The sequence below is a fragment of the Gigantopelta aegis genome, chromosome 4 (genome assembly GCF_016097555.1).
Source record: "Gigantopelta aegis isolate Gae_Host chromosome 4, Gae_host_genome, whole genome shotgun sequence".
NCBI classification, from domain to species: domain Eukaryota; kingdom Metazoa; phylum Mollusca; class Gastropoda; order Neomphalida; family Peltospiridae; genus Gigantopelta; species Gigantopelta aegis.
Genome location: NC_054702.1, coordinates 59781904 through 59804458, shown reverse-complemented (window position 1 = coordinate 59804458; position 22555 = coordinate 59781904). Strand labels below are relative to the sequence as shown.

Genomic DNA, 22555 nt, shown 5'->3' with positions numbered 1-22555 from the left:
AAGAACTATTATTCAAGAATCTTACCTGCTTAGCCTGCCATTTGTTTCTTGTCTGCACTGCAGAGCCCCCTGGTATTCAAAATTGGTAATTTGGGGTTCATCAAGTGTTGATATCAGCAAATTCATCATCGGTTACACCACTGACATAAAAACTTGTAACCAACATATATAAGAATTTTTTTTCAAATTAAGAATACTTTGATATCATTTCATTTTGTTTTTCTTAATTTTCATGTAAAATATGATATAATGACATAAAATATCTAACCATTTTCATTATATTTTCCGATTTTTAGGTTAGGTTAGATCATTGTAACTACTCCAATATTGTCTGAGTGAAAAATTATCTTTTTATCCTTTCAATAATTTACCCCAAATGACCACTGCTGTCAAAATCGGAAAAAAATCAAGTAGAGATATGCTATTTGTATACCATGCCAATCAGATGGCCAAATTCCCTCTGCCCATTTTCCATTTAGAAATATTCCAAAACCTAAACCGTTACCTCCGCACTGTCAGCATATAAATTCAAAACCTCACTGCTCTCCCAGTAGTGATTGGGGAATATTGTAATTCCATTAAAGTCGTTGAAAAAAGTTATCCATGCTTCAGTATCCTGCTTTATAAGTTTTGTTATTCTTAAATGATGATGCGGTTGTGTTAAACCAGCTAATGAATTCATTAATCTTCTATAAAAAGCCCTACCTGGACGTACTGCTTTGCTTGCAAAATTTAATTATCCAATTAAAGACTGCATTTCTCTTAAAGTGACCTTTGTTTGGTTAAAATATAGTTTAGTTTTTGACAAGTTTCTTGAACCTTCTCAACTGGAATCTTTATTGTAAACTCTTCTGTATCTATTTCTAAACCCAAGAAGCAAAGAATTGTACAAGGACCCAGTGTCTTTCCTTTTGATAAAAGAATACCTAAATGATCACATATTTCCTTGAATCGTTGCAGTAGTTGTGCACAATGTTTTTTATTTGCTTTTCCCCAAAATAAGAAATCATCAAGATAATGTAGCAGAAATCTTTCTCCAGACCTATTCCTAACAATCCATTCTAAAGCACAGGCGAACTTTTCAAAGACTGAACATGATATAGAGCATCCCATTGGCATGCACAAATCCACATAATACAAATCTTGTAATTTGAATCCTAGTAAAGTTACATCATCCGGAAAACCTGGTAGTAATCTGAAAGCTGACTTAATGTCTGATTTTGCTAATAAAGCCCCTTTCCCTAATTCTTGTACCATTTCTATGGCCCTATTAAATTTTGTATAGTTGACTGAACATAATTTATCATCAGTATATAAATTTACTGAATTATCTTTAGGATATGAAAGATGATGAATAAATCTAAATTCTCCTTCCTGTTTTGGGGGAATGATGCCAATTGGAGATATTCGAAGGTCCAGCTACTCTACCCAAACTAACTTCTTTATTTATCAGGGCTTCTAGAATTTTTATAAAATCCACTAGCCATGGGATCAGTGATTTAAAAAATCTACTAGCCATGATTAAAAATTCACTAGCCCTACTTTACTTTAAAGATAATGTAATATTACTAAATAATAGTAATAATCAGATATGTCACCTAAAGAGGGAGATAGAGCTTATAAACACTAACATTAGGGGGTTGGGATTGGGGCAGAATATTCATATTTACAAAATAGACTATCTGCAGCATTTGACCCAAAACAATCCACTAGCCGTCGAGCATGGCAATAGTAGTTATTTACTAGCCCAACATTGAATATCACTAGCCATGGGAGTGGGGCTACCATAATCTAGAAGCCCTGTATTTATTTTCTCCAAAGTTACTTTCGTATTTAATCTGACTGACAGAAGATTTTTTGTATCAAAATATTCTCTTTGTCCACAATAATGCAATTTAAATTAAAGCCTTGTTCAAAACCCTCAACTAATTCTTGTGCTATTTTCTGATCAGGGTGGTTTTTTAACTCTTGACACAATAACTTACTTTGTACTGGTGTTCTACCTAAACATAGCCGAATTGAATTGCTGACTGCCCTTTGCTTGATTCCTTTGTTGGGTACGAAAACAACTTAATGCGCCATGATTGCCGAAACATTTTTCACACACATGTGCAAATTTACAATCTTTCCACTTACAAACTGATTTATTAAAAGCATTACAAGTATTTACTCTTGATTTCCTTGGAACCATATTATTTTGCATTGTTTGTGGTGTCATAACCTTTAACCATAAGTCAGAATTAATTGTCTCCCATGATTGCAGTGGATTGTGGCTTAGTCGTACTCTGAACTGTTTATCATATGTATGTCATCCAAACAGAGTTCCTTGCAATGATGCATTTCTAATCGTTTGCATGTATTGTAACATCTCTTGGAAAACTTTCGGGATATTTCATCAAATAAATTGACATATAAACAAAAAATGCATCAGTCCAGTTTTCAATTGTCATAATTTTATCTTTACAAGATTGCGGTGTGTTTCCAATTCTCCATGTTTATTTATTACAATTTTTGATTTCACAAATTGATTTAACTTAACATTATCTTTTAGAAGTAATGCTAAATTAATATATTCATAACCCCAAATGTTTTACTTCAAATTATGTGGGACCTGTAATCCTATTGCATCACCATCTAATGGAATTATCTCAAATGGGATTTTTTACCTAAAAATGTTACCTTCCTATACCATGATACTTGGACCTGCAGCATTGCCCACATCAACAGAAGACTCATTTAAATTAAGTTTCAATTCGGACACCCTTTTTGCCTGCTTGCCTGCCTCTTTTTGTCTTGTGGACACTGGTCCTCCAGCCTTCCGTTTTGTCGCTTTCCCTCTACCATGTTGGTATTCAGCATATTTTCTCCTCAATCATTTAGTACTATAGTTTCCATCTCTGAAATGCCAACCACACATTTTTTTTCATTTTTTTTTTCATTTTTTTTTAAATAATTGCCAGGATAACACATCCCTTCATGGCTATTCATATATATATATATATATATATATATATATATATATATATATATATATATATATATATATATATATATATATATATATATATATATATATATACACGCCTCTGTATTGCTACAGAGCATGGCGTTTTGTTTTGTTTTTTGTTGTTGTTTTTTTGTAGTTTTTTTAAATTGCCATGATAACACATCCCTTCATGGCTATTCCTATATATATATATGTTACAGGAAATATGTATTATCAGGAAATATGTATAATTCCTGAAAATTTCAGGAAATATGTGTAATGTATGAATCACTCAGGAAATATGTGTAATTCCTGAAATTTCCAGTAATTATACATATTTCCTGAAATCTGATGGTGAAAATTATACATATTTTCTGAAATTGTTCTGATGAGAAAACCAATAGTATTTAAAGAATAGTTTGTATCATGTCTGGCATGAAATAACAACAGCAACATGTTTCTAAATTGAAATACATTTTTATTGAAACATCATTTTAAAACGGAAACATAGCACATTATTTCAACATAATACATATCGGAATTGCTACAGAGCATGGCGGGTTTTTTTTTTTTTTTTTTTTTTTTAATTTGCCAGGATACACCATAATCAATTTTTTAATGCCTGGATCACACATCCTTTCATTGATCTAAAATATGTTTTTTGTTGTGTGAAGTGTACCCCATCATTACCATACAGCTGGAAAACGTCCCAGATTTCCCTCGAATGGGACCACCATGTAACTCCTTCGAATATAAGTGAACTGGCCAGGCGCGAATTAACTTTCTTCACTCTATCGTTATATATCTCAACCGACACATCTCCTGTGTGTGCCCTAGTCTTTCCTCTTAAGAATAATTTACACACTGTTACATGTTTTACATACAGTTTAAAACGCAGATCGTGTAATAGTTTCTCAACTGATCTGACGATCGAATCAACGTCAGCGGAAGGAGAGCTTATGTCGTTTCCCCCAATCTGGCAACAAACAATATCGGGTGCCAGTTTTCCCCATAATCTCGGGACGATATTAACAACTGACGCACCTGGGATACCTAAAAAGTGCACAGTGTTGAATGCCAGACCAAGGCCATAACGGGTTGGGTCGCTGGCTGTATACTCTTCTAAATGGGAAATAAGGCTGTGTCCCAAAACCACAACCCGGCATTTTTGGTCCGCCATTTTTTAATAGGCTAAAAGGTCAAACCACAACAAAGTAGGTCAGATCACACTGCATCCAAACACACGTGTTCGATCTGCTTTCAACTTTAAATAACAGTCATCAAAACACAAAGAAACAACTGTATGCTGTACCGTTTACACACAAACCACTTACTATGTAAGAACTATGTATTATAATTTTACCGTTCCGTACTTATCTTTTAACTGAATTCTTTTGTTTCTCTTTCAAATGATATTCATGGTGGTTTCTATTAGCCAATGAAAATTAATTACTCTTTGTTATATAAATGTTGGAATCGAAAAGTATAAATTGTGGATTCTGAACCGAACGTTGATAGGAAAGAAATGATTCCGAGTAACTGGGGCAAAAATGTGTCTTTTAATGAGACGTGTTAATTTTTCTGCCGCATCCTCGCTGTTTTCCATATCGATCGGTTTACATATATGTTTGGTGTCGATACTTGATGTCAATCCTTCTTTGATGTCTTTGACATGTGTTTCAAGTAAACGATTAAAGTGATTCATGTTGGTATTTGGCATATTTTCTGCCGCATCCTCGCTGTTTTCCATATCGATCGGTTTATATGTATTTTTGGTGTCGATACTTGATGTCAATCCTTCTTCAATGTCTTTCACATGTGTTTCAAGTAAACGATTGAAGTGATTCATGTTGGTATTCAGCATATTTTCTGCTGCATCCTAGCTGTTTTCCATATCGATTGGTTTACATGTATTTTCGGTGTTGCTAGGAAGTAATCCTTTTTCAATATCTGGGTCATTCCATGTCAAATCACCCCAAAAAATTGAAAAATGTCACCTCACCCTCTCCGATTTTGCTGAAAACGATCATATTCCAATTTTTAGAGAGATCGGACCAGCGGTTTCCGAAATATAGCCCACCCAAATTTGGCGATTTTGACCAAAACGGGCGTTGCCGCCAGTATTCAAATGACCATATCTCAGTAACCAATTGGTCAATCTTGATGAAATAGATATTTCTAAATTTGGCATATGAGTAAGGTAAATAGTGGTGACCTTTTGACCTTTACTTTGACCTTGAATTTGGCCATGTGGGACAGGTTACCTTGAAATTAACTCACCTTGAAAATTTAGCACAACATGTTATCTAAACAATATAAAAGAATTGAAGATATAATATTTCTTATTAGCCTGTAAAATAAAGTCAAACTAGGTATACCCGCGCCTAAAGCGCAGTATCTGTTGATTATAGTGCATGCACTACATGTACTATGTACTAACATGCAGTATGAAGTCCATAACATAGCCAACCTGTTTTGTTTCACAAGGTTCTTGTCCTTAGTCCAAGTCAATTTCCTAGCTTGGGCAGACCTGTGAAATCCTCACTACATCATTTTGCTTAATGCAGTAATTCCTTGATGAGGAGGATGTTAGTGATGGCGTGAAAAGACTGCAGAGAATGTCAACCTTCGGTATCCAACACCCATCCTTTCCTAGTGGCCAATGAAATTGTCTCGATGGCCCATGTGGATGCATAAAGTTAATCTTATAGTCCCCAAACTCATCTGAGATTTCCTCCACCAATCCAATCCAAGGGAAATTGTCATAGAGACAACAGACGAAGGACTGTACTTGAAGGGGTACGTCTCCTAATGCTGTTGGTTCATCGTCCATTTCAATGTCATCGCTTTCTGATACAGACACCAGTTCTGGGTCAGCAGCCTGTGAACTCAACCTATAGACCTTCAGGGTAGATTTTGAGACTGGCACAAACCTATGGAATTGAAGAGTCCCTTTAATTGTCCTTGCCAACTCAAATCTTGCTTTCAGTTCAATTTCTGATTTTGCTACTTCCTCAGCTGTGACATTGAAAAACTTGATACCTGGGATATTCTCCTTGCAGTAATCAAACATGGTGTCAGTAGTTAATATTTGATCGCTATAAGGGCGCTGCAGACTGGCTTTAGTCACAAGGCGCTTAACTGTACCTCCTATGCCATCACAGGCACTCTTACCATGGGATGTCGCAAAGAAGTTCCAGTCTGCTAAAATTCCAAAATCTTCCTTGTGAAGACACAAATTTAGAAAATTATTTTTGTTTTTATATTGGCCTGCACATCCGTCTGTAAAATAGTGTATTTTCTTCATTTCAGGGATTTCCGACTTGAGATGTTCTATGACCACTTTCAAAAATGCATACACTGTTGTGGTTGTATGATCCCTGCAGTCGCTCAGCACACAGATGTTTCGATGCTGCATGGTGCCATCGGCCTGTCGTTGACATGCGACGAACGGGTGTAGGGTTGCTTGTCGATTTTCCCAGTGGAAGCTTTGAATTTCATCTTGTACTACATAAGAGTAATTTTCCGCAAAGTCTCCCTGAATTAGGATATCCTCCATTGGTGTCATAGAAGTCTTTAAACTCTTCATGTACTGACTTTGGGATTTAGCTGTATAACTATGGCGTGTCAGTTTGAATATTTGCGTTGCTAAGTTGTCAATAAAATCGTCTCTGGGTTCTGTAATGGTAACCAACTCTGTTCTGTCTGTACTCACCCACTGTCTATATGTTACCACTTCAACATCACTCAGTTCATCACATTGATTATGGTAATCAATTAGGCATTGCTGCCCTGGGCGGGCTATATCTCGGGAAACCGCTGGACCGATCTCTATAAAAATTGGAATATGGGTGAGGGTGAGGTGACATCCATTGGGTGATTTGACATGGAATGACCCATCTTTGACATGTGCTTCAGATAAAGGATTGACATGATTCATGTTGGTATTCAGCATATTTTCTGCCGCATCCTAGCTGTTTTCCATATTGTTTGGTTTACATGTATTAAGTTATTTATTTACATGTAATTGTTTTGTTTGAAAACTACATGCCCACCAGCTTGGTGAAAAGGACAAAGTAGCCAAAACCCTGTTCCCTGTGAAAACCAGGCAAACAAATATTATGACCCCTGGGAAATAAATGCACACCGTGTAAACCAGGCAGTCATTAAACTGTAAGGGTTTATGTTAATGTTTTGTCAAACCACAATAAACTAAAATCCCTTGGGTTAACCAAGCAGATTTAATACATACTTAAGTAATATGCATCCAGAATTCTGCCAGTTATGTTATGCACATATATATCTGAAATCTGCAACTTTAATTTAATTAATATTTATATACACTTTTTGATATTAATTAGTAAGTATGGCCTGTTCTTGTAGTCCATCCTTTTTAAAAACGTCCATATAAATGCACATCTTTGTAGAAAAAACATGGGGTTTTTTCCTGTTCCACGTGATCTGAAATTGTAATAAAACTAACAGCAGACTATGAAATTGATCTTTATACTTAGGGATGGGTGAGTGGGTGCTTAAGTTATTTATTTACATGTAATTGTTTTGTTTGAAAACATTCAAACAAGTATGACATCATAAACAGAAAGTATTAGGTCATAGCCCAGCGTAAACTGTGACATCATAACCAAATAGCAAGTGCTACATAAGCTCTCACAACCCATTATGAGAAATTATTCAAAGTAGGTAAATTCATTATACCACTTTTATCTGCAACCAACCTTGTCATCACTGTAGCAAAAATAAATTGGTTTAAATTTTAGCTTACATAATTTATTATATTTTATTAATACAATACAAGCATATGTATAAATAAATCCTATAGCCTATATATAACACAGATACCTACATCAGACCAGCCCATTTTTAGAAAAATTAGGATAGGGGCACTTTTTTTGCGGTTCTTATAAAATATACTAGAGATTTTATAACAACAGTAAAACTTTTCATATTACGTTTTAAAAGGATGGAAAAAGCATTCCTTGTGTCAGTTTTGAAAATCCTTTACTCCAAATATACTAAAGTTGAACTTCAAGTGAACATTCCTGCTAAATATGTAGCATTCATGCAGATTTTTATCAGAAAAAAACAAGAATCAAGATGGATGTCTCTTCTACAAAACCGGAAGTGGAAATTGATGATTTAAATTCAAGTATGGAGTGTTAAAAAAATGACGCAAACAGCACAAAGTGTGAAAAAAAATGACAGTTTTTTTTTTTAAGCACGTTACGTAACGCATTACTAAGAAATATCCAAGTGCCTAAACATAGGTCACACTTATTCGGACATAAAACTGGAAAATTCTGCTGGGACCCTGCATTTTTGAGGTGGGACAAAAGAGATGTAGCAATTTACAACTGTACACTTTATAGAATTATCATTAATTTGCACATAGGTAATGGAGTTAAAATAATATTCAGTAAAACGGCCAAACGATTGATGTATAGATACTGACATAATGACAAAATTTTCACATGAACAATCGTTATAGCCCATGAAGTGGTGACAGCAGGTTTCATATCTCAATATCTGTGTGGGCCTAAACCATAATATGTCTGATGCCATATAACCATAAATAAAATGAGTTGAGTGGCTCGTTAAATAAAAAAATAAAATAAAATAATAATAATAATAATTTAAAAAACATAGCTCAAAATAACCTTTGCATCCTTTATAAGCTTTGTATCATTTTTTCCGGGTACCTTTACTTCAGGTGGCTGTTGTTTTCTGGTTTTGAAATTTCAGTTTCTTGCGTAGTGGTGAATGATAGACATCTATGCTGCACGGCTGGCTGACAATCCACGGTGCGACCTCGGGGAACCACCTACTCTGTTTATCCACAGACATCTTGGGGATTTTCAATCGATGTTCTGACGGTGACCAGGGCCCCATTTCCCGAAGCGAACTTAGCACTAAGATTACCTTAGTGCATAAGGTAGCTATGCACTTAAGGTGATCTTAGGGCTAAGATCGCTTTGTGGAACGGGGCCCTGGATCTCTTAACAGCAGAGGATTCTAGTGGATCGGCTGTCTCCTGGAGAGGAACTCCTCCTGCTCAGTGTTGCTAACTTCAGCCGAATTGGTTCGCTGATGACAAGTGTCATTTTCTTGACTTGAAAGGTGTTGACCCATCTGGTGATGTTGCTAATTAAGGTCCCATCACAACCTAAGATTGTAGCCAATCTTTGTCGCCGGATTATTAACTCCCCTCCTTCCAAGGTTGTTCCACCCGTCGTAGGTTTGGGTATTGATTTCCTGAGGGTAGTCCTCCTCCAAAGAGAATTGCATAATCTCTTGTCGGTGATAGCCTTAGCACCAATTTCAGCCTCATACCAGATATTGTTGTTTGTCACCGAGAAGAATAGTGCTGTTGCACCATCCTTTTTTATCATTAGATCCACCAACTCCAACTTTCTATCGTCTTCGAAAAATGGATCTTGAGGGTCGTATCCTTGTATTGTACTTTCCGGGGCAGGTCTGTGGCTGGTGGACGATGATGATGGTTTAGGGTCATACTGACCACTCACTCCTTCCATTCCTCGATGGTCTTTAGTGGGTTCTCTTGTTGTTTTCTTTATTTGATGACTTTCTGTCGTGACATTTTCGATGCTGAATTGTCGTATTCTGGAAGCTTAACAGTCCTCGCATAGTCTTTTGGGTACATCGCAAACCACACACAGTTTGCATCAGTAAGGAAGTCCTTTCCACGCTGCTGCTCGTATCCAGCGTGCTTTTCTAGGAAATGTTGACAGATCTGAGTGGGTCACCAAAATAACTGCGTATCCAGACAGCATACGCACGTACACTTAGACGCCGATGTACTGTCATTAAATGGTCATGAAAGCTTCTCTTTGATGTAAAGACATCCGGACATCCATTGGTGTTACATTTATAGCTTGTTGAGTTTGAGCTTGTTCGTGACGTGATAACCTGTAAAGACACAGCTGAATACCTCTTTAAGTATTATAACAGGCATTAACATGCTTTGCATTGATATTTTGTTTAATGGAGCCTCGGATTTCATCAATTCATGTTGATAAATTATGATATCACAAGACACTCGGGGAGTATCCTCTATATCTATAAAGATCCCTAGCTACTATTCGAAAAGAGTAGCCCGTGAAATGGCAACAGTGGGTTTCCTCTCTCAATATCTGTGTGATCCGTAACCATATGTCTGACGCCATTATAACCATAAATAAATGTGTTGAGTGCATCGTTAAATAAAACATTTCCTTCCACATGTAGTATGTTTCTCTGGCACTCCTTTATGTTTTTAAAGCCTTTTTTGGGGGGGGGGGGGGGGGGGGGGGGGGGGGGGGGGGGGGGGGGGGGGGTATTGGTATCAGGACCAGTTTGTTGATCACACTGAACAACGGCAGTTATATTCTGATTATTTTCCTGTGATTCGGCTACTTCTTTCTTCCTGTTCAAAGAAATGTCTTTTATAACAGCATGCTCTTTTGTATTTGGGCCGACTGGTTTATCTGTGGATGCTGTTAGTTCATGAACATATTCTTGACCTTTTAGTGGCTAATGATATTGGTATGCCAGTCCATTATTTCCAGCTTCTTTCTGACTAAAGCATTTTGGTGGTCTTGAATTTGGCATGGAAGGTCTTTCTCGTTTGTTCCCTTGTTATGGATTTCTTGTATGTCTTGAGGCCAGGCATGAAGGGTTTTTTTAATGCAATTTGCACACTATCATGTTGTGATCCATGGTGTCGGAGGTTGGCTCTTGTTGCTTTAGTCTATATTGATTTCTGTATTAAGGACTGTGTGTCCTGCAAATGTATGTTGGGATCATTCTTTTTCAAAAATAGAATTTTTCAAATGAAGAAGTGGTGCTCGAATGGGTTCAAGATACCCACTGATTAAGATGTTGTTTGTTGTCAAGAATAGGTTCACTGTAGTTGATTCAGTCAGTATGTTGCCATATATGATTCATACAGTTTGGGTATTGGTGTTTCTCTTGTTGTCTACAGTTCAATTTTTGTTTTATTGTTACACTGGATTTTATCACCAAGCAGTTGATAGTAGTCTGGCAACATTTTAGAAAATGTTTCAAAAGCCGCTACTCTCATCGGGACAAATTCGATTGCAGTTTCACAGCATCAATTATATTTGATTGTGGTTCCAAAACATCAATATATGCAAATTTGATTTGCAAAAAAAAAAAAAATTAATAATAAAAAAAAAAAAAATTAATTCACTGTCAATATGAGCAAACATAAAATAAATATATTTTAATCAAATAATTCATTGTACGTGTTCTTAGTTATATAAATAATTAATAAAAAATATTCAATGATACATTTTAATTTGTATTCAGTTAATAATTCAGTAGTATATATTATAGCTTGTGGTTATTTAAATAATTCCATCCTTCCTTTTCAAATTATTGTTAAAATCATTTTTCATTATGCAAATAATATCGTTATTATTGAAATATATGTTTCTTTTAGAATTCTACATGATACCTATATAATAGGGGCGGGATGTAGCCCAGTGGTAAAGCGTTCGCTTGTTGTGCAGTCGGTCTGGGATCGATCCCCGTCAGTGCCAGCCAGTGCACCACAACTGGTATATCAAAGGCTGTGATATGTGTTATCCTGTCTGTGGGATGGTGCATATAAAAGATTCCTTGTTGCTAATCGAAAAGAGTAGTCCATGAAGTGGCGACAGCGGGTTTCCTCTCTCCATATATGTTGTGGTCCTTAACCATATGTCCGACGCCATATAATCATAAATGAAATGTGTTGAGTGCATCATTAAATAAACCATTTCCTTCCTTCCTGTATAATATTATTATATACCCAAGAAAGCATCTAAAAACAACTTAACTTTCAAAATTCCCCCTGAGACCCCAAAGCATTCTTGCCCTCATCAAGTTCTCAGTTAGTGGTTCACATCAAACTATTTGTCAACCCTCTGAATTGAAATCCTGCGAGAAACATTGCCCGAGTATCCCAGAACCAACATGCTAGATCATGGTGTGGTGAAATGGTAAAAATTGTATTTTTGTGTTCTAGTCAAACTAAGTTTTATCCTTTAGTTTTTCTTTTTATGATACATTTATTTGCAATTAGTTTACAAATGACCATTAAAATTAGTTTATTGCTCTTAATATTGTTTATTAAAATGTACATGTTTCTATAGTTGGCGTACTTATGGAAAGTATCGTGAATAAATCGAAATGTGGACCAAATATCGAAAATCAAATCGAAAATTAAAAATATTAATCGTCCCATCTCTAGCCTTGACCAAGAGAAAATTGTTAACGTTTGTGGCGTTGATTAATTAATCATCGGCTATTGGAGGTCAAATGACAGAGAGAAAAGGCATGATGTAGGTATTACTTTTAAGATAGCGATGGCATTAATGTTTGCATTTAGCTCCAACATTACTTTTTGTGCATTTAATATAATTCTTAAATCAACCAAACTGGTTTATCTATGAATGTTCATCTCAGTGCATGTTTAAACAGTATATATATATATATATATATATATATATATATATATATATATATATATATATATATATATATATTTAATGTACTTTTTGATTTCAAGAACTAGATTAATTAATCCTAATGCATGTTTAAAAAAAGTTAAAATGTATTTTTGAAATTTTTTAATTTATATTATTATTTTGTTTAAAGAACTGGATTAATACTAAATGTTTTTTTGTTTTTTTTCCTAATTCAATTTATGGTAGGTGAGACATGTACTTTAGTGTAAAATTATTGATATTTTGTTTTGTCAGTTCTTACCACTGAGATGTAGTTGGGGTTTTTTGGTTTGTTTTTTGTATGTTTTTTTTTTTTGCTTTTAAAATCATCGAAGCTTAATTTATATTTGTCTTTACAGCCCATGCTTGTAAAATATTTTGAGTCTAGACTCAATCATGAAGTTTAGACACTGAAATAAAATCAAGACTCAAACATGAAGTGTACACATAGACATGAAGTTTACAGTAAAAAATATTTTGTAGTCACAGAAATACAGTCTAGAATCGATCATTAGTCTTAAACAGAGAAATGATGTCTAGATTCAAAACACGAAGTCTTGACATAAACATGAAGTAAACACCAAGACATTAAATCTGTACTGAACAAGAGTACTAGTGAGGTACTTGAAATGCATGCTAGTTTCATGGAGAGGCACACACATTATTAAATGTGCTTGGACAAGGATTTCCCTTAATGTGCAGTAATTCATGAAAAATAGGTCACAGTGACCTAGTTATGGTACTCGACAAACCGCCATCCCAAGTTTTACGTGTATACAAAGTTTGATGATCCAATATGAATTGATAAGAAAAGTATGCCCAGGAACACACAGTGACATATCATAATACGACCCATCAAAGACGAGCGTAAAAAATACAGTCTAGACACAGAAAAAAAGTAGTCCGACAAGTCTAGATTGTTTTGGGATGAATTTCAAACATTTAGAGCCTGAATGTTTAAGGTTTATAAGCTTGAACACAGATGGGTTTTTTCTTTTTCTTTTTTTTTTGCTTTGTTTTCTTCTTTTTTTTAAAACTCCTTTAAAAAAAGAAAAAAAAAGAAAGTCAATTTATTTTTTACCTTTTACTTGGTGGACTCAGCTGGGAAATTACCTGTTTTGACTGTTTTAAAAAATGACTGTGACGTTAATTAAGGATATAACAAATTTGTTACTCAGTTGTCCAGAATTAATGATATTGTGATAAATATAATATATTGTTTATTTATACATGTACTGTATTATGTTTTTGTTTGTTTATTTTTGACTTTCTTACATATAAATACTATTATGAATTTTTATCAGAGTTGTTATTTGTATTAATACCTGACGATTTTTGTCTGTGTATCAGACACAAAAACTCATAAACAAAGGAGGTTATTCATTTAAATAAATCGCCCTTTTTCACTGAGTGCCCATTTAAAATGTATACTAGTCATAAGAAGTTAAGTGCCATATGAACAGTGTATTTGAAGCCGGATAGCATATTCGCTTTGCCAGTGGTACAGGAATGCTCTGGCAGCCGTAGGATGACGGAATGTCTCACTTTGCAGGTTCTAATAGACCAAATAAATTCCTATTGCCGATAATGTTAATGTTTACTAATAAAACTGATATAAGCAGTGTATCAACACACTCAGGAAGTACAACAATAGAAAGTGTGGCACCTCACATCTAATCTACCCGCAAGAAAATGTGGAGGGGGGGGGGGGGGTCATGTATCATTTGAGAGATTTAATTAAAGGGACATTCCTGAGTTTGTTGCATTGTAAGATGTTTCCGACTAATAAAATATTTCTATGATTAAACTTACATATTAAATATATTTTCTGGTTTAGAATATCAGTGTCTGTATATTCAATGTGTTTCTGGTCATCTTAATATTTGTCAGAAACTCAAACTGGATTTTGTCTTCAAATAATTTCGTATGTACGAAAAATACTTTTTTTGGAAATAAAATTAAATTTAACCTATTACAAAAATTAGAACGAATAGAAACACGTTTAATATACAGCCACTAATATTTTATGCAGAAAAATATATTTGATAGGTAATTACAATCGTTAAAAGGTCTTTGTTAGTCGATAACATCTTAAAAAGTGCAGCAAACTCAGGAATGTCCCTTTAATGTTTTTAATTGCAGTTCCATTTTTGGGGGTACCCCGCATTAGCATCAACCTCTGGTATATACTGCATAACAACTGTATAACAAATAAAAGTGTATTTATTTATTGTCAATGGATAATAGTATTTGCACAAGTAATCAATGTCGCATATTACTACCAATCACACCCACAGCTACAATTCATGATCAAAAATGGACGAAGTTGACTTATTTCCATTTTACAAAAATCTATGTATGTTGTGAATGCAGATTCTTTCTCCTATAAATAACTAATGCTATTTGCGTAACAGAAGCATCACTTTATAGTGCGTTTCAGACTAATGTTCTTTTTCACCTTCCTAGCGGAATATATTGTAGTATGACCTATATTTAAGAAACAATTTGGAAATATAAGTCAATAAACAATTCAAGCGCGGATTCAGGTGGAGAGTCCAAGTGACCCGTCCCCCTCCATTTTTGTCAAACAATATATATTACAGAATACACAAAAAATGAAAACTTATCCCATCAGTAGTATGGGGGCCTAGGCCCCCATACTACTCCCATCCACCTGTTCAAAGGCAACCCCGCTATTAAAAAACTTCTGGATCTGCTCCTGCTATGTCATTAATGTAATGTACTGATACAAAAATAAATAAGTTTGTCTGCTATTGGGGATAAAACACTAAAGTAACTATATGATAGGTCGATACATTATGACTGTCAGGTTGTATGTTCATGAATAATATATAATATTTATTATTTACTAACATACGGGCAGGTGTTCATCCGAAGGCCACGTTCCTTATTTGTGAGGGGTGTTTGGGGTAAGGTCTTAATCTCGTGATGTTCATTGTGACATATTGCACACACACATGGCCAGAAAATTGTATACCCGCGATTGGTCGAGGCGTGGTCCTCTGCCCAACCCCACATCCACCTCTGGCTTCGTATGTAGGTGTATTTTATGTGGTTTTATATTGATTGTCCGTGTTTTGTAATACACATTTATATTTGTTCAATTGATAGGTTGTTTGATAGTGACTGATAATGAATGTCATGCGAATGAATTGTTTTCAGTGTTAGACAGTTAATAAATGCATTGCGTATATGCTTGATGGGTAGGGAGAAGCAATTTTCGATTTACCCATATTTTACTCAAATAACAATAATGTATTGAATGTCCAGTAAAAAAATTCTGTGAACTTCTATACCCTTCTATACTTGTATTTCATGTGGTTTACACAATACTACAACAGCACGTGCAATTATATATTATACTTCGAAAATAATATGTTATTGACAATCGACTTGATATGTATAAGCAATGTTATCGTATTTTGGACATTCAGGGCCGTGTCTAGTGAAACAAGCTATAATAGCCTTCAAGTAGCCTCGTATCCTAATCTTTTGTTATGCGAACAGCCTTAGTTCTTTATAGAAGAACGAACGTGCATTCACAACATGCATAGAGTTTTGTAAAATGGAAATAAGTCAACTTCATGCATTTTAGATGATGAATGGTATATAAAACCTGCCGGGGTTTGGGTTTGCTTTCATACAAATGTAAAGAAAACACGTATTGAATAGAAATTAAACGTAACATTTGGAAAAAAACTTTGGGTCTAAACAACTGAACAGGACTATAGTATAGTTGATTTCCTTGAATATAATAAGTTACTGTGATACATTTTATGAATTTTGAATGCGTTATAACTCGGCAGAAGAGGTCCCACCTCCAGCAACTTTTGGAAAAGTTAAAATTTGGTTGATCATCGGGTATTGGATTTCAAACATTTGGTTATTCCAACACGTATTTTTTCAGAAGAAGCCCGCTACATATTTCCATTAGCAGCGAGAGATCTTCATATCTCTCTCTCTCTCTCTCTCTCTCTCTCTCTCTCTCTCTCTCTCTCTCTCTCTCTCTCTCTCTCTCTCTCTCTCTCTCTCTCTCTCTCTCTCTCTCTCTCTCTCTCTCTCTCTCTCTCTCTCTCTCTCTCTCTCTCTCTCTCTCACACACACACACACACACACACACACACACACAGACAGGGCAGTATGTATCACAGCCGTTGAAATACCAGTCATGCGGTGCTGGTTGTGATGGGGGGAAAACTCAATTTGTTCACTGAGGAGATTCGATTCTTCGACTCTATGACCTTAGATAAGTTCTTTACTTACTGAGCTACAAAAATTATATAGGTATTCGGGCAAAATGTGCTAACCTTAGACCTTTTTACCATGTATTTCCATCATTGTACCCTCAAAATTAATCCATGTAAAAATGCGTAGCGATTCATTTGCAACCCTATATAATACAGTGGAACCTCGTTAGTCCGGACAGTATGGTTATTAAAAAAAACGTCCGGATTAACGAATTTCCGGATTACATATGTATAGTTGTTTGATTATAATGCTAATGTTGTTTTTCAGATTCAGGCATTTTCGTTTAATTCAGGCAAAAACAAGCCTGCCTCGACCGCCATCCCCCTCCCCTACAAAAATGGGAACCCGTACGCCTGTACTAATTGAAGATCCGTTTTGTATGCATGCAGGATAAAGAAAATTAAATAAAACTGAGAAAATTCTAATTTCCAACTTCATTGTCAAACAACATTCTTCACTATGGGGAAGTATTGCTGTTTTATTTATGTCTTGGGATGGTGAGCATGTATTGGTCATCATATTTTCTCATTTGGGGCACAATCCTCTGACACAAGTCAGAGTCTGTGCACCCAGTGAACGTGTTTGAACACTAATTTGATATAAGCATGTTAAATTCCGACATTTGATCCGACGGTGTCAAGCGGGTTTGCATACATACATACTTATACTACATCATGCTGTTGGCAGTAACTATTGGGATTCCTTTTATTTTTAGCACTGTTGGTAGAGTCAGATTTACACAGTGCTGCAGGTTCAAATGCATTCTATAATATTGATATCTTATTTCTCGCATGCAATAAATATCTAGCCTCGTTCCACGAAGCGATCTTAGCGCTAAAATTACCTTTTAAATGCACTTACGGTGTTCTTAACACTGAGATATCTTTGGAGAAATCTTCTGGGTTGTTGAACTTTATATTCTAAAAGTAATCAGCTTATGAACAGTTTCCCCGTCAATAATTTTTCCTTTTTTTACATGCATATCCGCTGTTAGATCGCAAATGACCACACACGACGCGTGTGTATTGTGCAAAATTGCGAAACTCGTTTGAAAACTGCATTACAGTTTTCGCTCAAACGATTCCAACTAATTTTATGAATTTTGCACAGCACATACTCGTTTCATAAACTCATTTATTTGGCATATTAATGAGTTCATAAAATAACTAAATTGAAAAAGAAGCCCTCAAAAAATCCAATTCATAAAAAAGTAATAATTATTTTTTAAATATAAATATTTTTTAAAAGAATTTAGAGTAAAGGTAGAAATAAAACTAAGCCAATATGTTGATGAGAATGATTTAGTGCCAACATCTCTATACGCGAACCGGATGTTGTTATGTTTGCCTAGATGGTAATGAAAGCATTTTATTATCTTATTGTGTGGACCAAAACAGGCTGATAAGGTCATATAATGGTATAACTATAGCCATAACGTGTTTTTCATTATTACGCTACGTTGAGTTTCCTGCCGTTATAACATGTTTCCGATTAATAGATCATTTTTATTGAGTAAAATTATTTATTAAATACATTGTCTTGTTTAGAATGTCCGATGTTATCAATATCTGTACGTGCGATATGTTTCCCATTGTCCTAATATTTGTAGTAGCCCAAATTGGATTTTACCTGTTTCAAAAATATATACAAGTATATATTAGGAATAAAATCAAGATTGAGTTTCTACAAAAAACCCACAAACCCTCCCTCCAAAAAAACACCAACACCAACTCACATACAAACTTTAAAACAACTATAGTCCGTCCCATCCTCCTGCAAATATATATATATATATTTGTTGTAAATTATTTCAGTTTTGTTTGTACGTAAGAAGAAAAGTAAAAGTTTTGAAAATAACAAAAACAAAACAAAAAAAAAACAAGAAAAAAACAAGAGAAAACAACAACAACAACATTTTTGTGTCTTATTTTAAAAAAAACAAAAAAAAAGGCTCCGGATTAAATAACTTTCAGTAAATTCCATAGCATGAAAAAGGCGTTCTCTGTGGAACGGACTATAGAAGCACATTTGAATATACAGACCTTGATATTCTAACGAAGAACATATATTTAATATGTAATGCTGGTCGTCAAAAAGCATGACTGTGTCTGAGGCTAAAACAGTCGCTTTAAATGGACATTCCTGAATGTGTTGCAATTTTTAAGACGTTTTCGACTAACAGAGACTATTTAACGACTAATTACATATCAAATATATTTTTATGCATAAAATATTAGTGGCTGTACATTAAACGTGTTTCTGATCGTTCTAATATTTGTACTAGGTTAAATTTCATTTTCTTTCCTAATATATTTTGTTTTCTTTGAAGACAAAATCCAGTTTGAGCTTCTTACAATATTAAGACGACCAGAAACACATTGAGTATACAGACACTAATATTCTAAACAAGAACATATATTTAGAAATATACGTAGAAATATTTTATCAGTCGGAAACATCTTACAATGCAGCAAACTCAGGAATGTCCCTATAAGGGTGTGTATGCTGCACATAACTAACCAGAGGCGGAAGGAAGGAAATGTTCTATTTAACGACGAACTCAACACATTTTATTTACGGACATATGGTTAAGGACCACACAGATATTGAGAGAGGAAATAGGCTGTCGCCTCTTCATGGGCTACTCTTTTCGATTATCAGCAAGGGATCTTTTATAGGCACCATCCCACAGACAGGATAGTACATACCACGGCCTTTGTTACACAAGTTGTGGAGCACTGGCTTGAACGAGAAATAGCCCAATGGGCCCACCGACGGGAATCGATCCTAGATCGATCGTGCATCAGGCGAGCGCTGTACCTCTGAGCTACATCCCGCCTCTGAGATGGGGATTGAGTGGTGTGGGTAATGTGATATGCTGAACGTACCACGAAGCACTCGATTTGTTGATGAGTGTAAGATGAAAACTGTTTATTATTATTCATAAATATGGCCTCCAGTAACTTTTGTCACACTTAATGAGGGCGGCCAAATGATCTATGATAATTATAGATAAGAATAGTCGGTCAGTTGCGGAGTTAACTGTACTAATTTATTTTCCATTACACAAATTTGATAAAAAAAAATAAAAATAAAAATAAATAATGTATGTGTGTCAATCGAAACGACAATCAGGAGTTTTTAACTGCAGGCTGTACATGCACTTCATGGCATCAGGGCGCTATAAATGGAAACAAGTGTTGTTTTAATAATGACCCTTTTTAATATATACATGTACGTATATTTATATTTATGTGTGGATCACTATGCATATTAAATTGGGATGAAAATAAACATTAATCTGGTCCATAATATGTAAAATGTGATAAATCGACAACGAACATTCGTTTTTAATTTGATTACATGAAATTGCACAACTTTGGGAGAATGACCCTTATGCGCAAATGTATTGAGTAGATTCCATTGTTGCGTCCTCTGTGCGTATCCGACCACTCTATGCAATGTGGATTCGCATACATATGTGCGGATTATGGGCTAATATTCTTGACAATAAAAGCCAGTAATTAAATACAATATTTTGGGGAGGGTCTGGGGGTAAAATATAAAATCTTTTTTTGATACTTGGCATGGGCGGATCCAGGAAATATTTTTAGGGGGGGGACCAAAAAAGAAGGGCACATTGACTCGTCAAAAGGGCACCTTACTACAAGTTTTGATATTTACAATTAATATGAATTCCTACAGTTCTACGTCATAATATACTAGCAATAATGACGTAAATTGGCGTCACTCGCGTTAGAACCTCAATGGGGCCCCATTGAGACTCAATAACACAGACACATATCTGCAAGCTTGCGCATGTACACGAAAATCTTGATTTCATTTATCTACAATATAATTATTGTTTACTTAAAAAAAAAAAAATTCTACAAACAAAAAGGGCACTTGGACATTTTGAGGGCACTTGAACAATTTTTGGGGGGGACGCGTCCCCCTGGTCCCCCCCCCCCTTGGATCCGCCCATGCTTGGTATACACATTTTCTGAATTGTAAAAACAATACATCGAAACATATGAGACACGTCAACATATATTTCAAAATTGAAATAATGAATTGTAGGTACCATCTTGTCAACAGGAATCGGGAATACTAAACAGGGTTTTAAAAAATACATTAAAATAATGAAAGGTAATCAGTATATCGTTTGTCAGTGATTAGGTACACATGTATATGAAATGTGCGACTAAGTATTCATTAAAAATAATTTGATAATGAACTAAATACCTATTCATTGTACAAACAATTACCGTGAGAACTATTTGTAATCATAATTATATAATTTTTTGGATTAGTCTAAAGGGCCGTTCAACAAATTTGGCATTTTAAAAAATATCTCTCTTCCTTCTATAATTTACGTAACACGTGTCAATACCCCCTTACTTTCTTTGTTATAACGTAGATATAACCGTAGACACCAAACAGTTGTAGTTTAAATATTATATTATTATTATAAAACAAACATTTCATTTCATTTCAATTCAATTCAACTTATTTTCGTACTTATATCCAATTAATGTTCAAGCACGCTGTCATGGGCACACACCTCAGCTATCTGTCCAGGGCAGTGGGTTAGTTGGTTAATAGTTAATGAGAGAGAAGAGAGTGTAGTAGCCTTACACTTACCCATTGAACCCTTAAGAACTCGATCTGGGTTGGAGCCGGTACCGGTCTGCGAACCCTGTACCTACCAGCCTGTAGTCCGATGGCTTAACCACTGCTCCACCGAGGCCGATTAAAACAAATATTCCTTTACTCTCCTTTATGGTTAAGGTGAGTGTGAGGTGTCGTCAAACAAACATTCATCGTCGGTGCTGGGAGAGTTTTGGGTAACCGCAGTCCAATTTCACTGTAACTGAGCTGGATTTTCAAAATAAATAAATAAAATTATTGCCTCATGGATGACGCCACTGAAATGAGCTGGGGTGGGGGGGGGGGGGGGGGGGGGGGGGGGGAGAAGAAAAGAGAATAACAATCGCAAGCGCGAATTCCAAGGGAAGGATGCTGGGGATGCGCACCCCCTTGTATTTTTGTGTCCCCAAAAAGCCAATGTGAATGAAATAAATACAATGACTTTATTTGTGATTAGCAGGAGGTAGGGTGGTGGGGTGTGAAGCAGCATGTAATACCATCGTCCTTTATAGTGTACTTTTGAATATTGTAGGGGCCCAGTGGTAAAGCGTTCGACTAATACGCAGTCGCTCTAGGATCGATCCTCATCGGTGGACCCACTGGACTATTTCTTGTTCCAGCCTGTGCTCTACAACTGGTGTAACAAATGCCGTGGTATGTAGTATCCTGCCTGTGGGATGGTGCATATAAAAGATCCCTTGCTGCTAATCGAAAAGAGTAGCCCATGAAGTGGCGACAGCGGGTTTCCTCTCTCAATATCTATGTGGTCCTTAACCATATGTCTGACGCCATATAACCGTAAATAAAATGTGTTGAGTGCGTCGTTAAATAAATCATTTCCTTCCTTCCATAAAACCGTAAATAAAATATGTGGAGTGCGTCATTAAATAAAACATGTCCTTCCTTTGTATATTGTAGGTGCCATTTCTAAACGTTGTAACCCCCTTCCTGAATAGGCCTACGGAAGGTTAATGTTTTAAACGTTTCACTCCCAATCCTTTGTATATTGTAGGTGCCATTTCTAAACGTTGTAACCCCCTTCCTGAATAGGCCTACGGAAGGTTAATGTTTTAAACGTTTCACTCCCAATCCTTTGTATATTGTAGGTGCCATTTCTAAACGT

At 35.4% G+C, this 22555-nt stretch overlaps 1 protein-coding gene across 1 annotated transcript in view; it reads left to right on the top strand.

Annotated features, from left to right (window-relative positions):
• The window catches only part of LOC121370848 (PR domain zinc finger protein 4-like), a 32094-nt gene extending 24229 nt beyond the window's left edge, over positions 1 to 7865 (top strand). Inside the window, exon 8 of the mRNA XM_041496352.1 lies at positions 6299 to 7865. The gene's annotated coding sequence lies outside the window, so the exon portion shown is untranslated. The remainder of the gene's footprint in view (positions 1 to 6298) is intronic.
• Positions 7866 to 22555: the final 14690 nt, after the last annotated feature.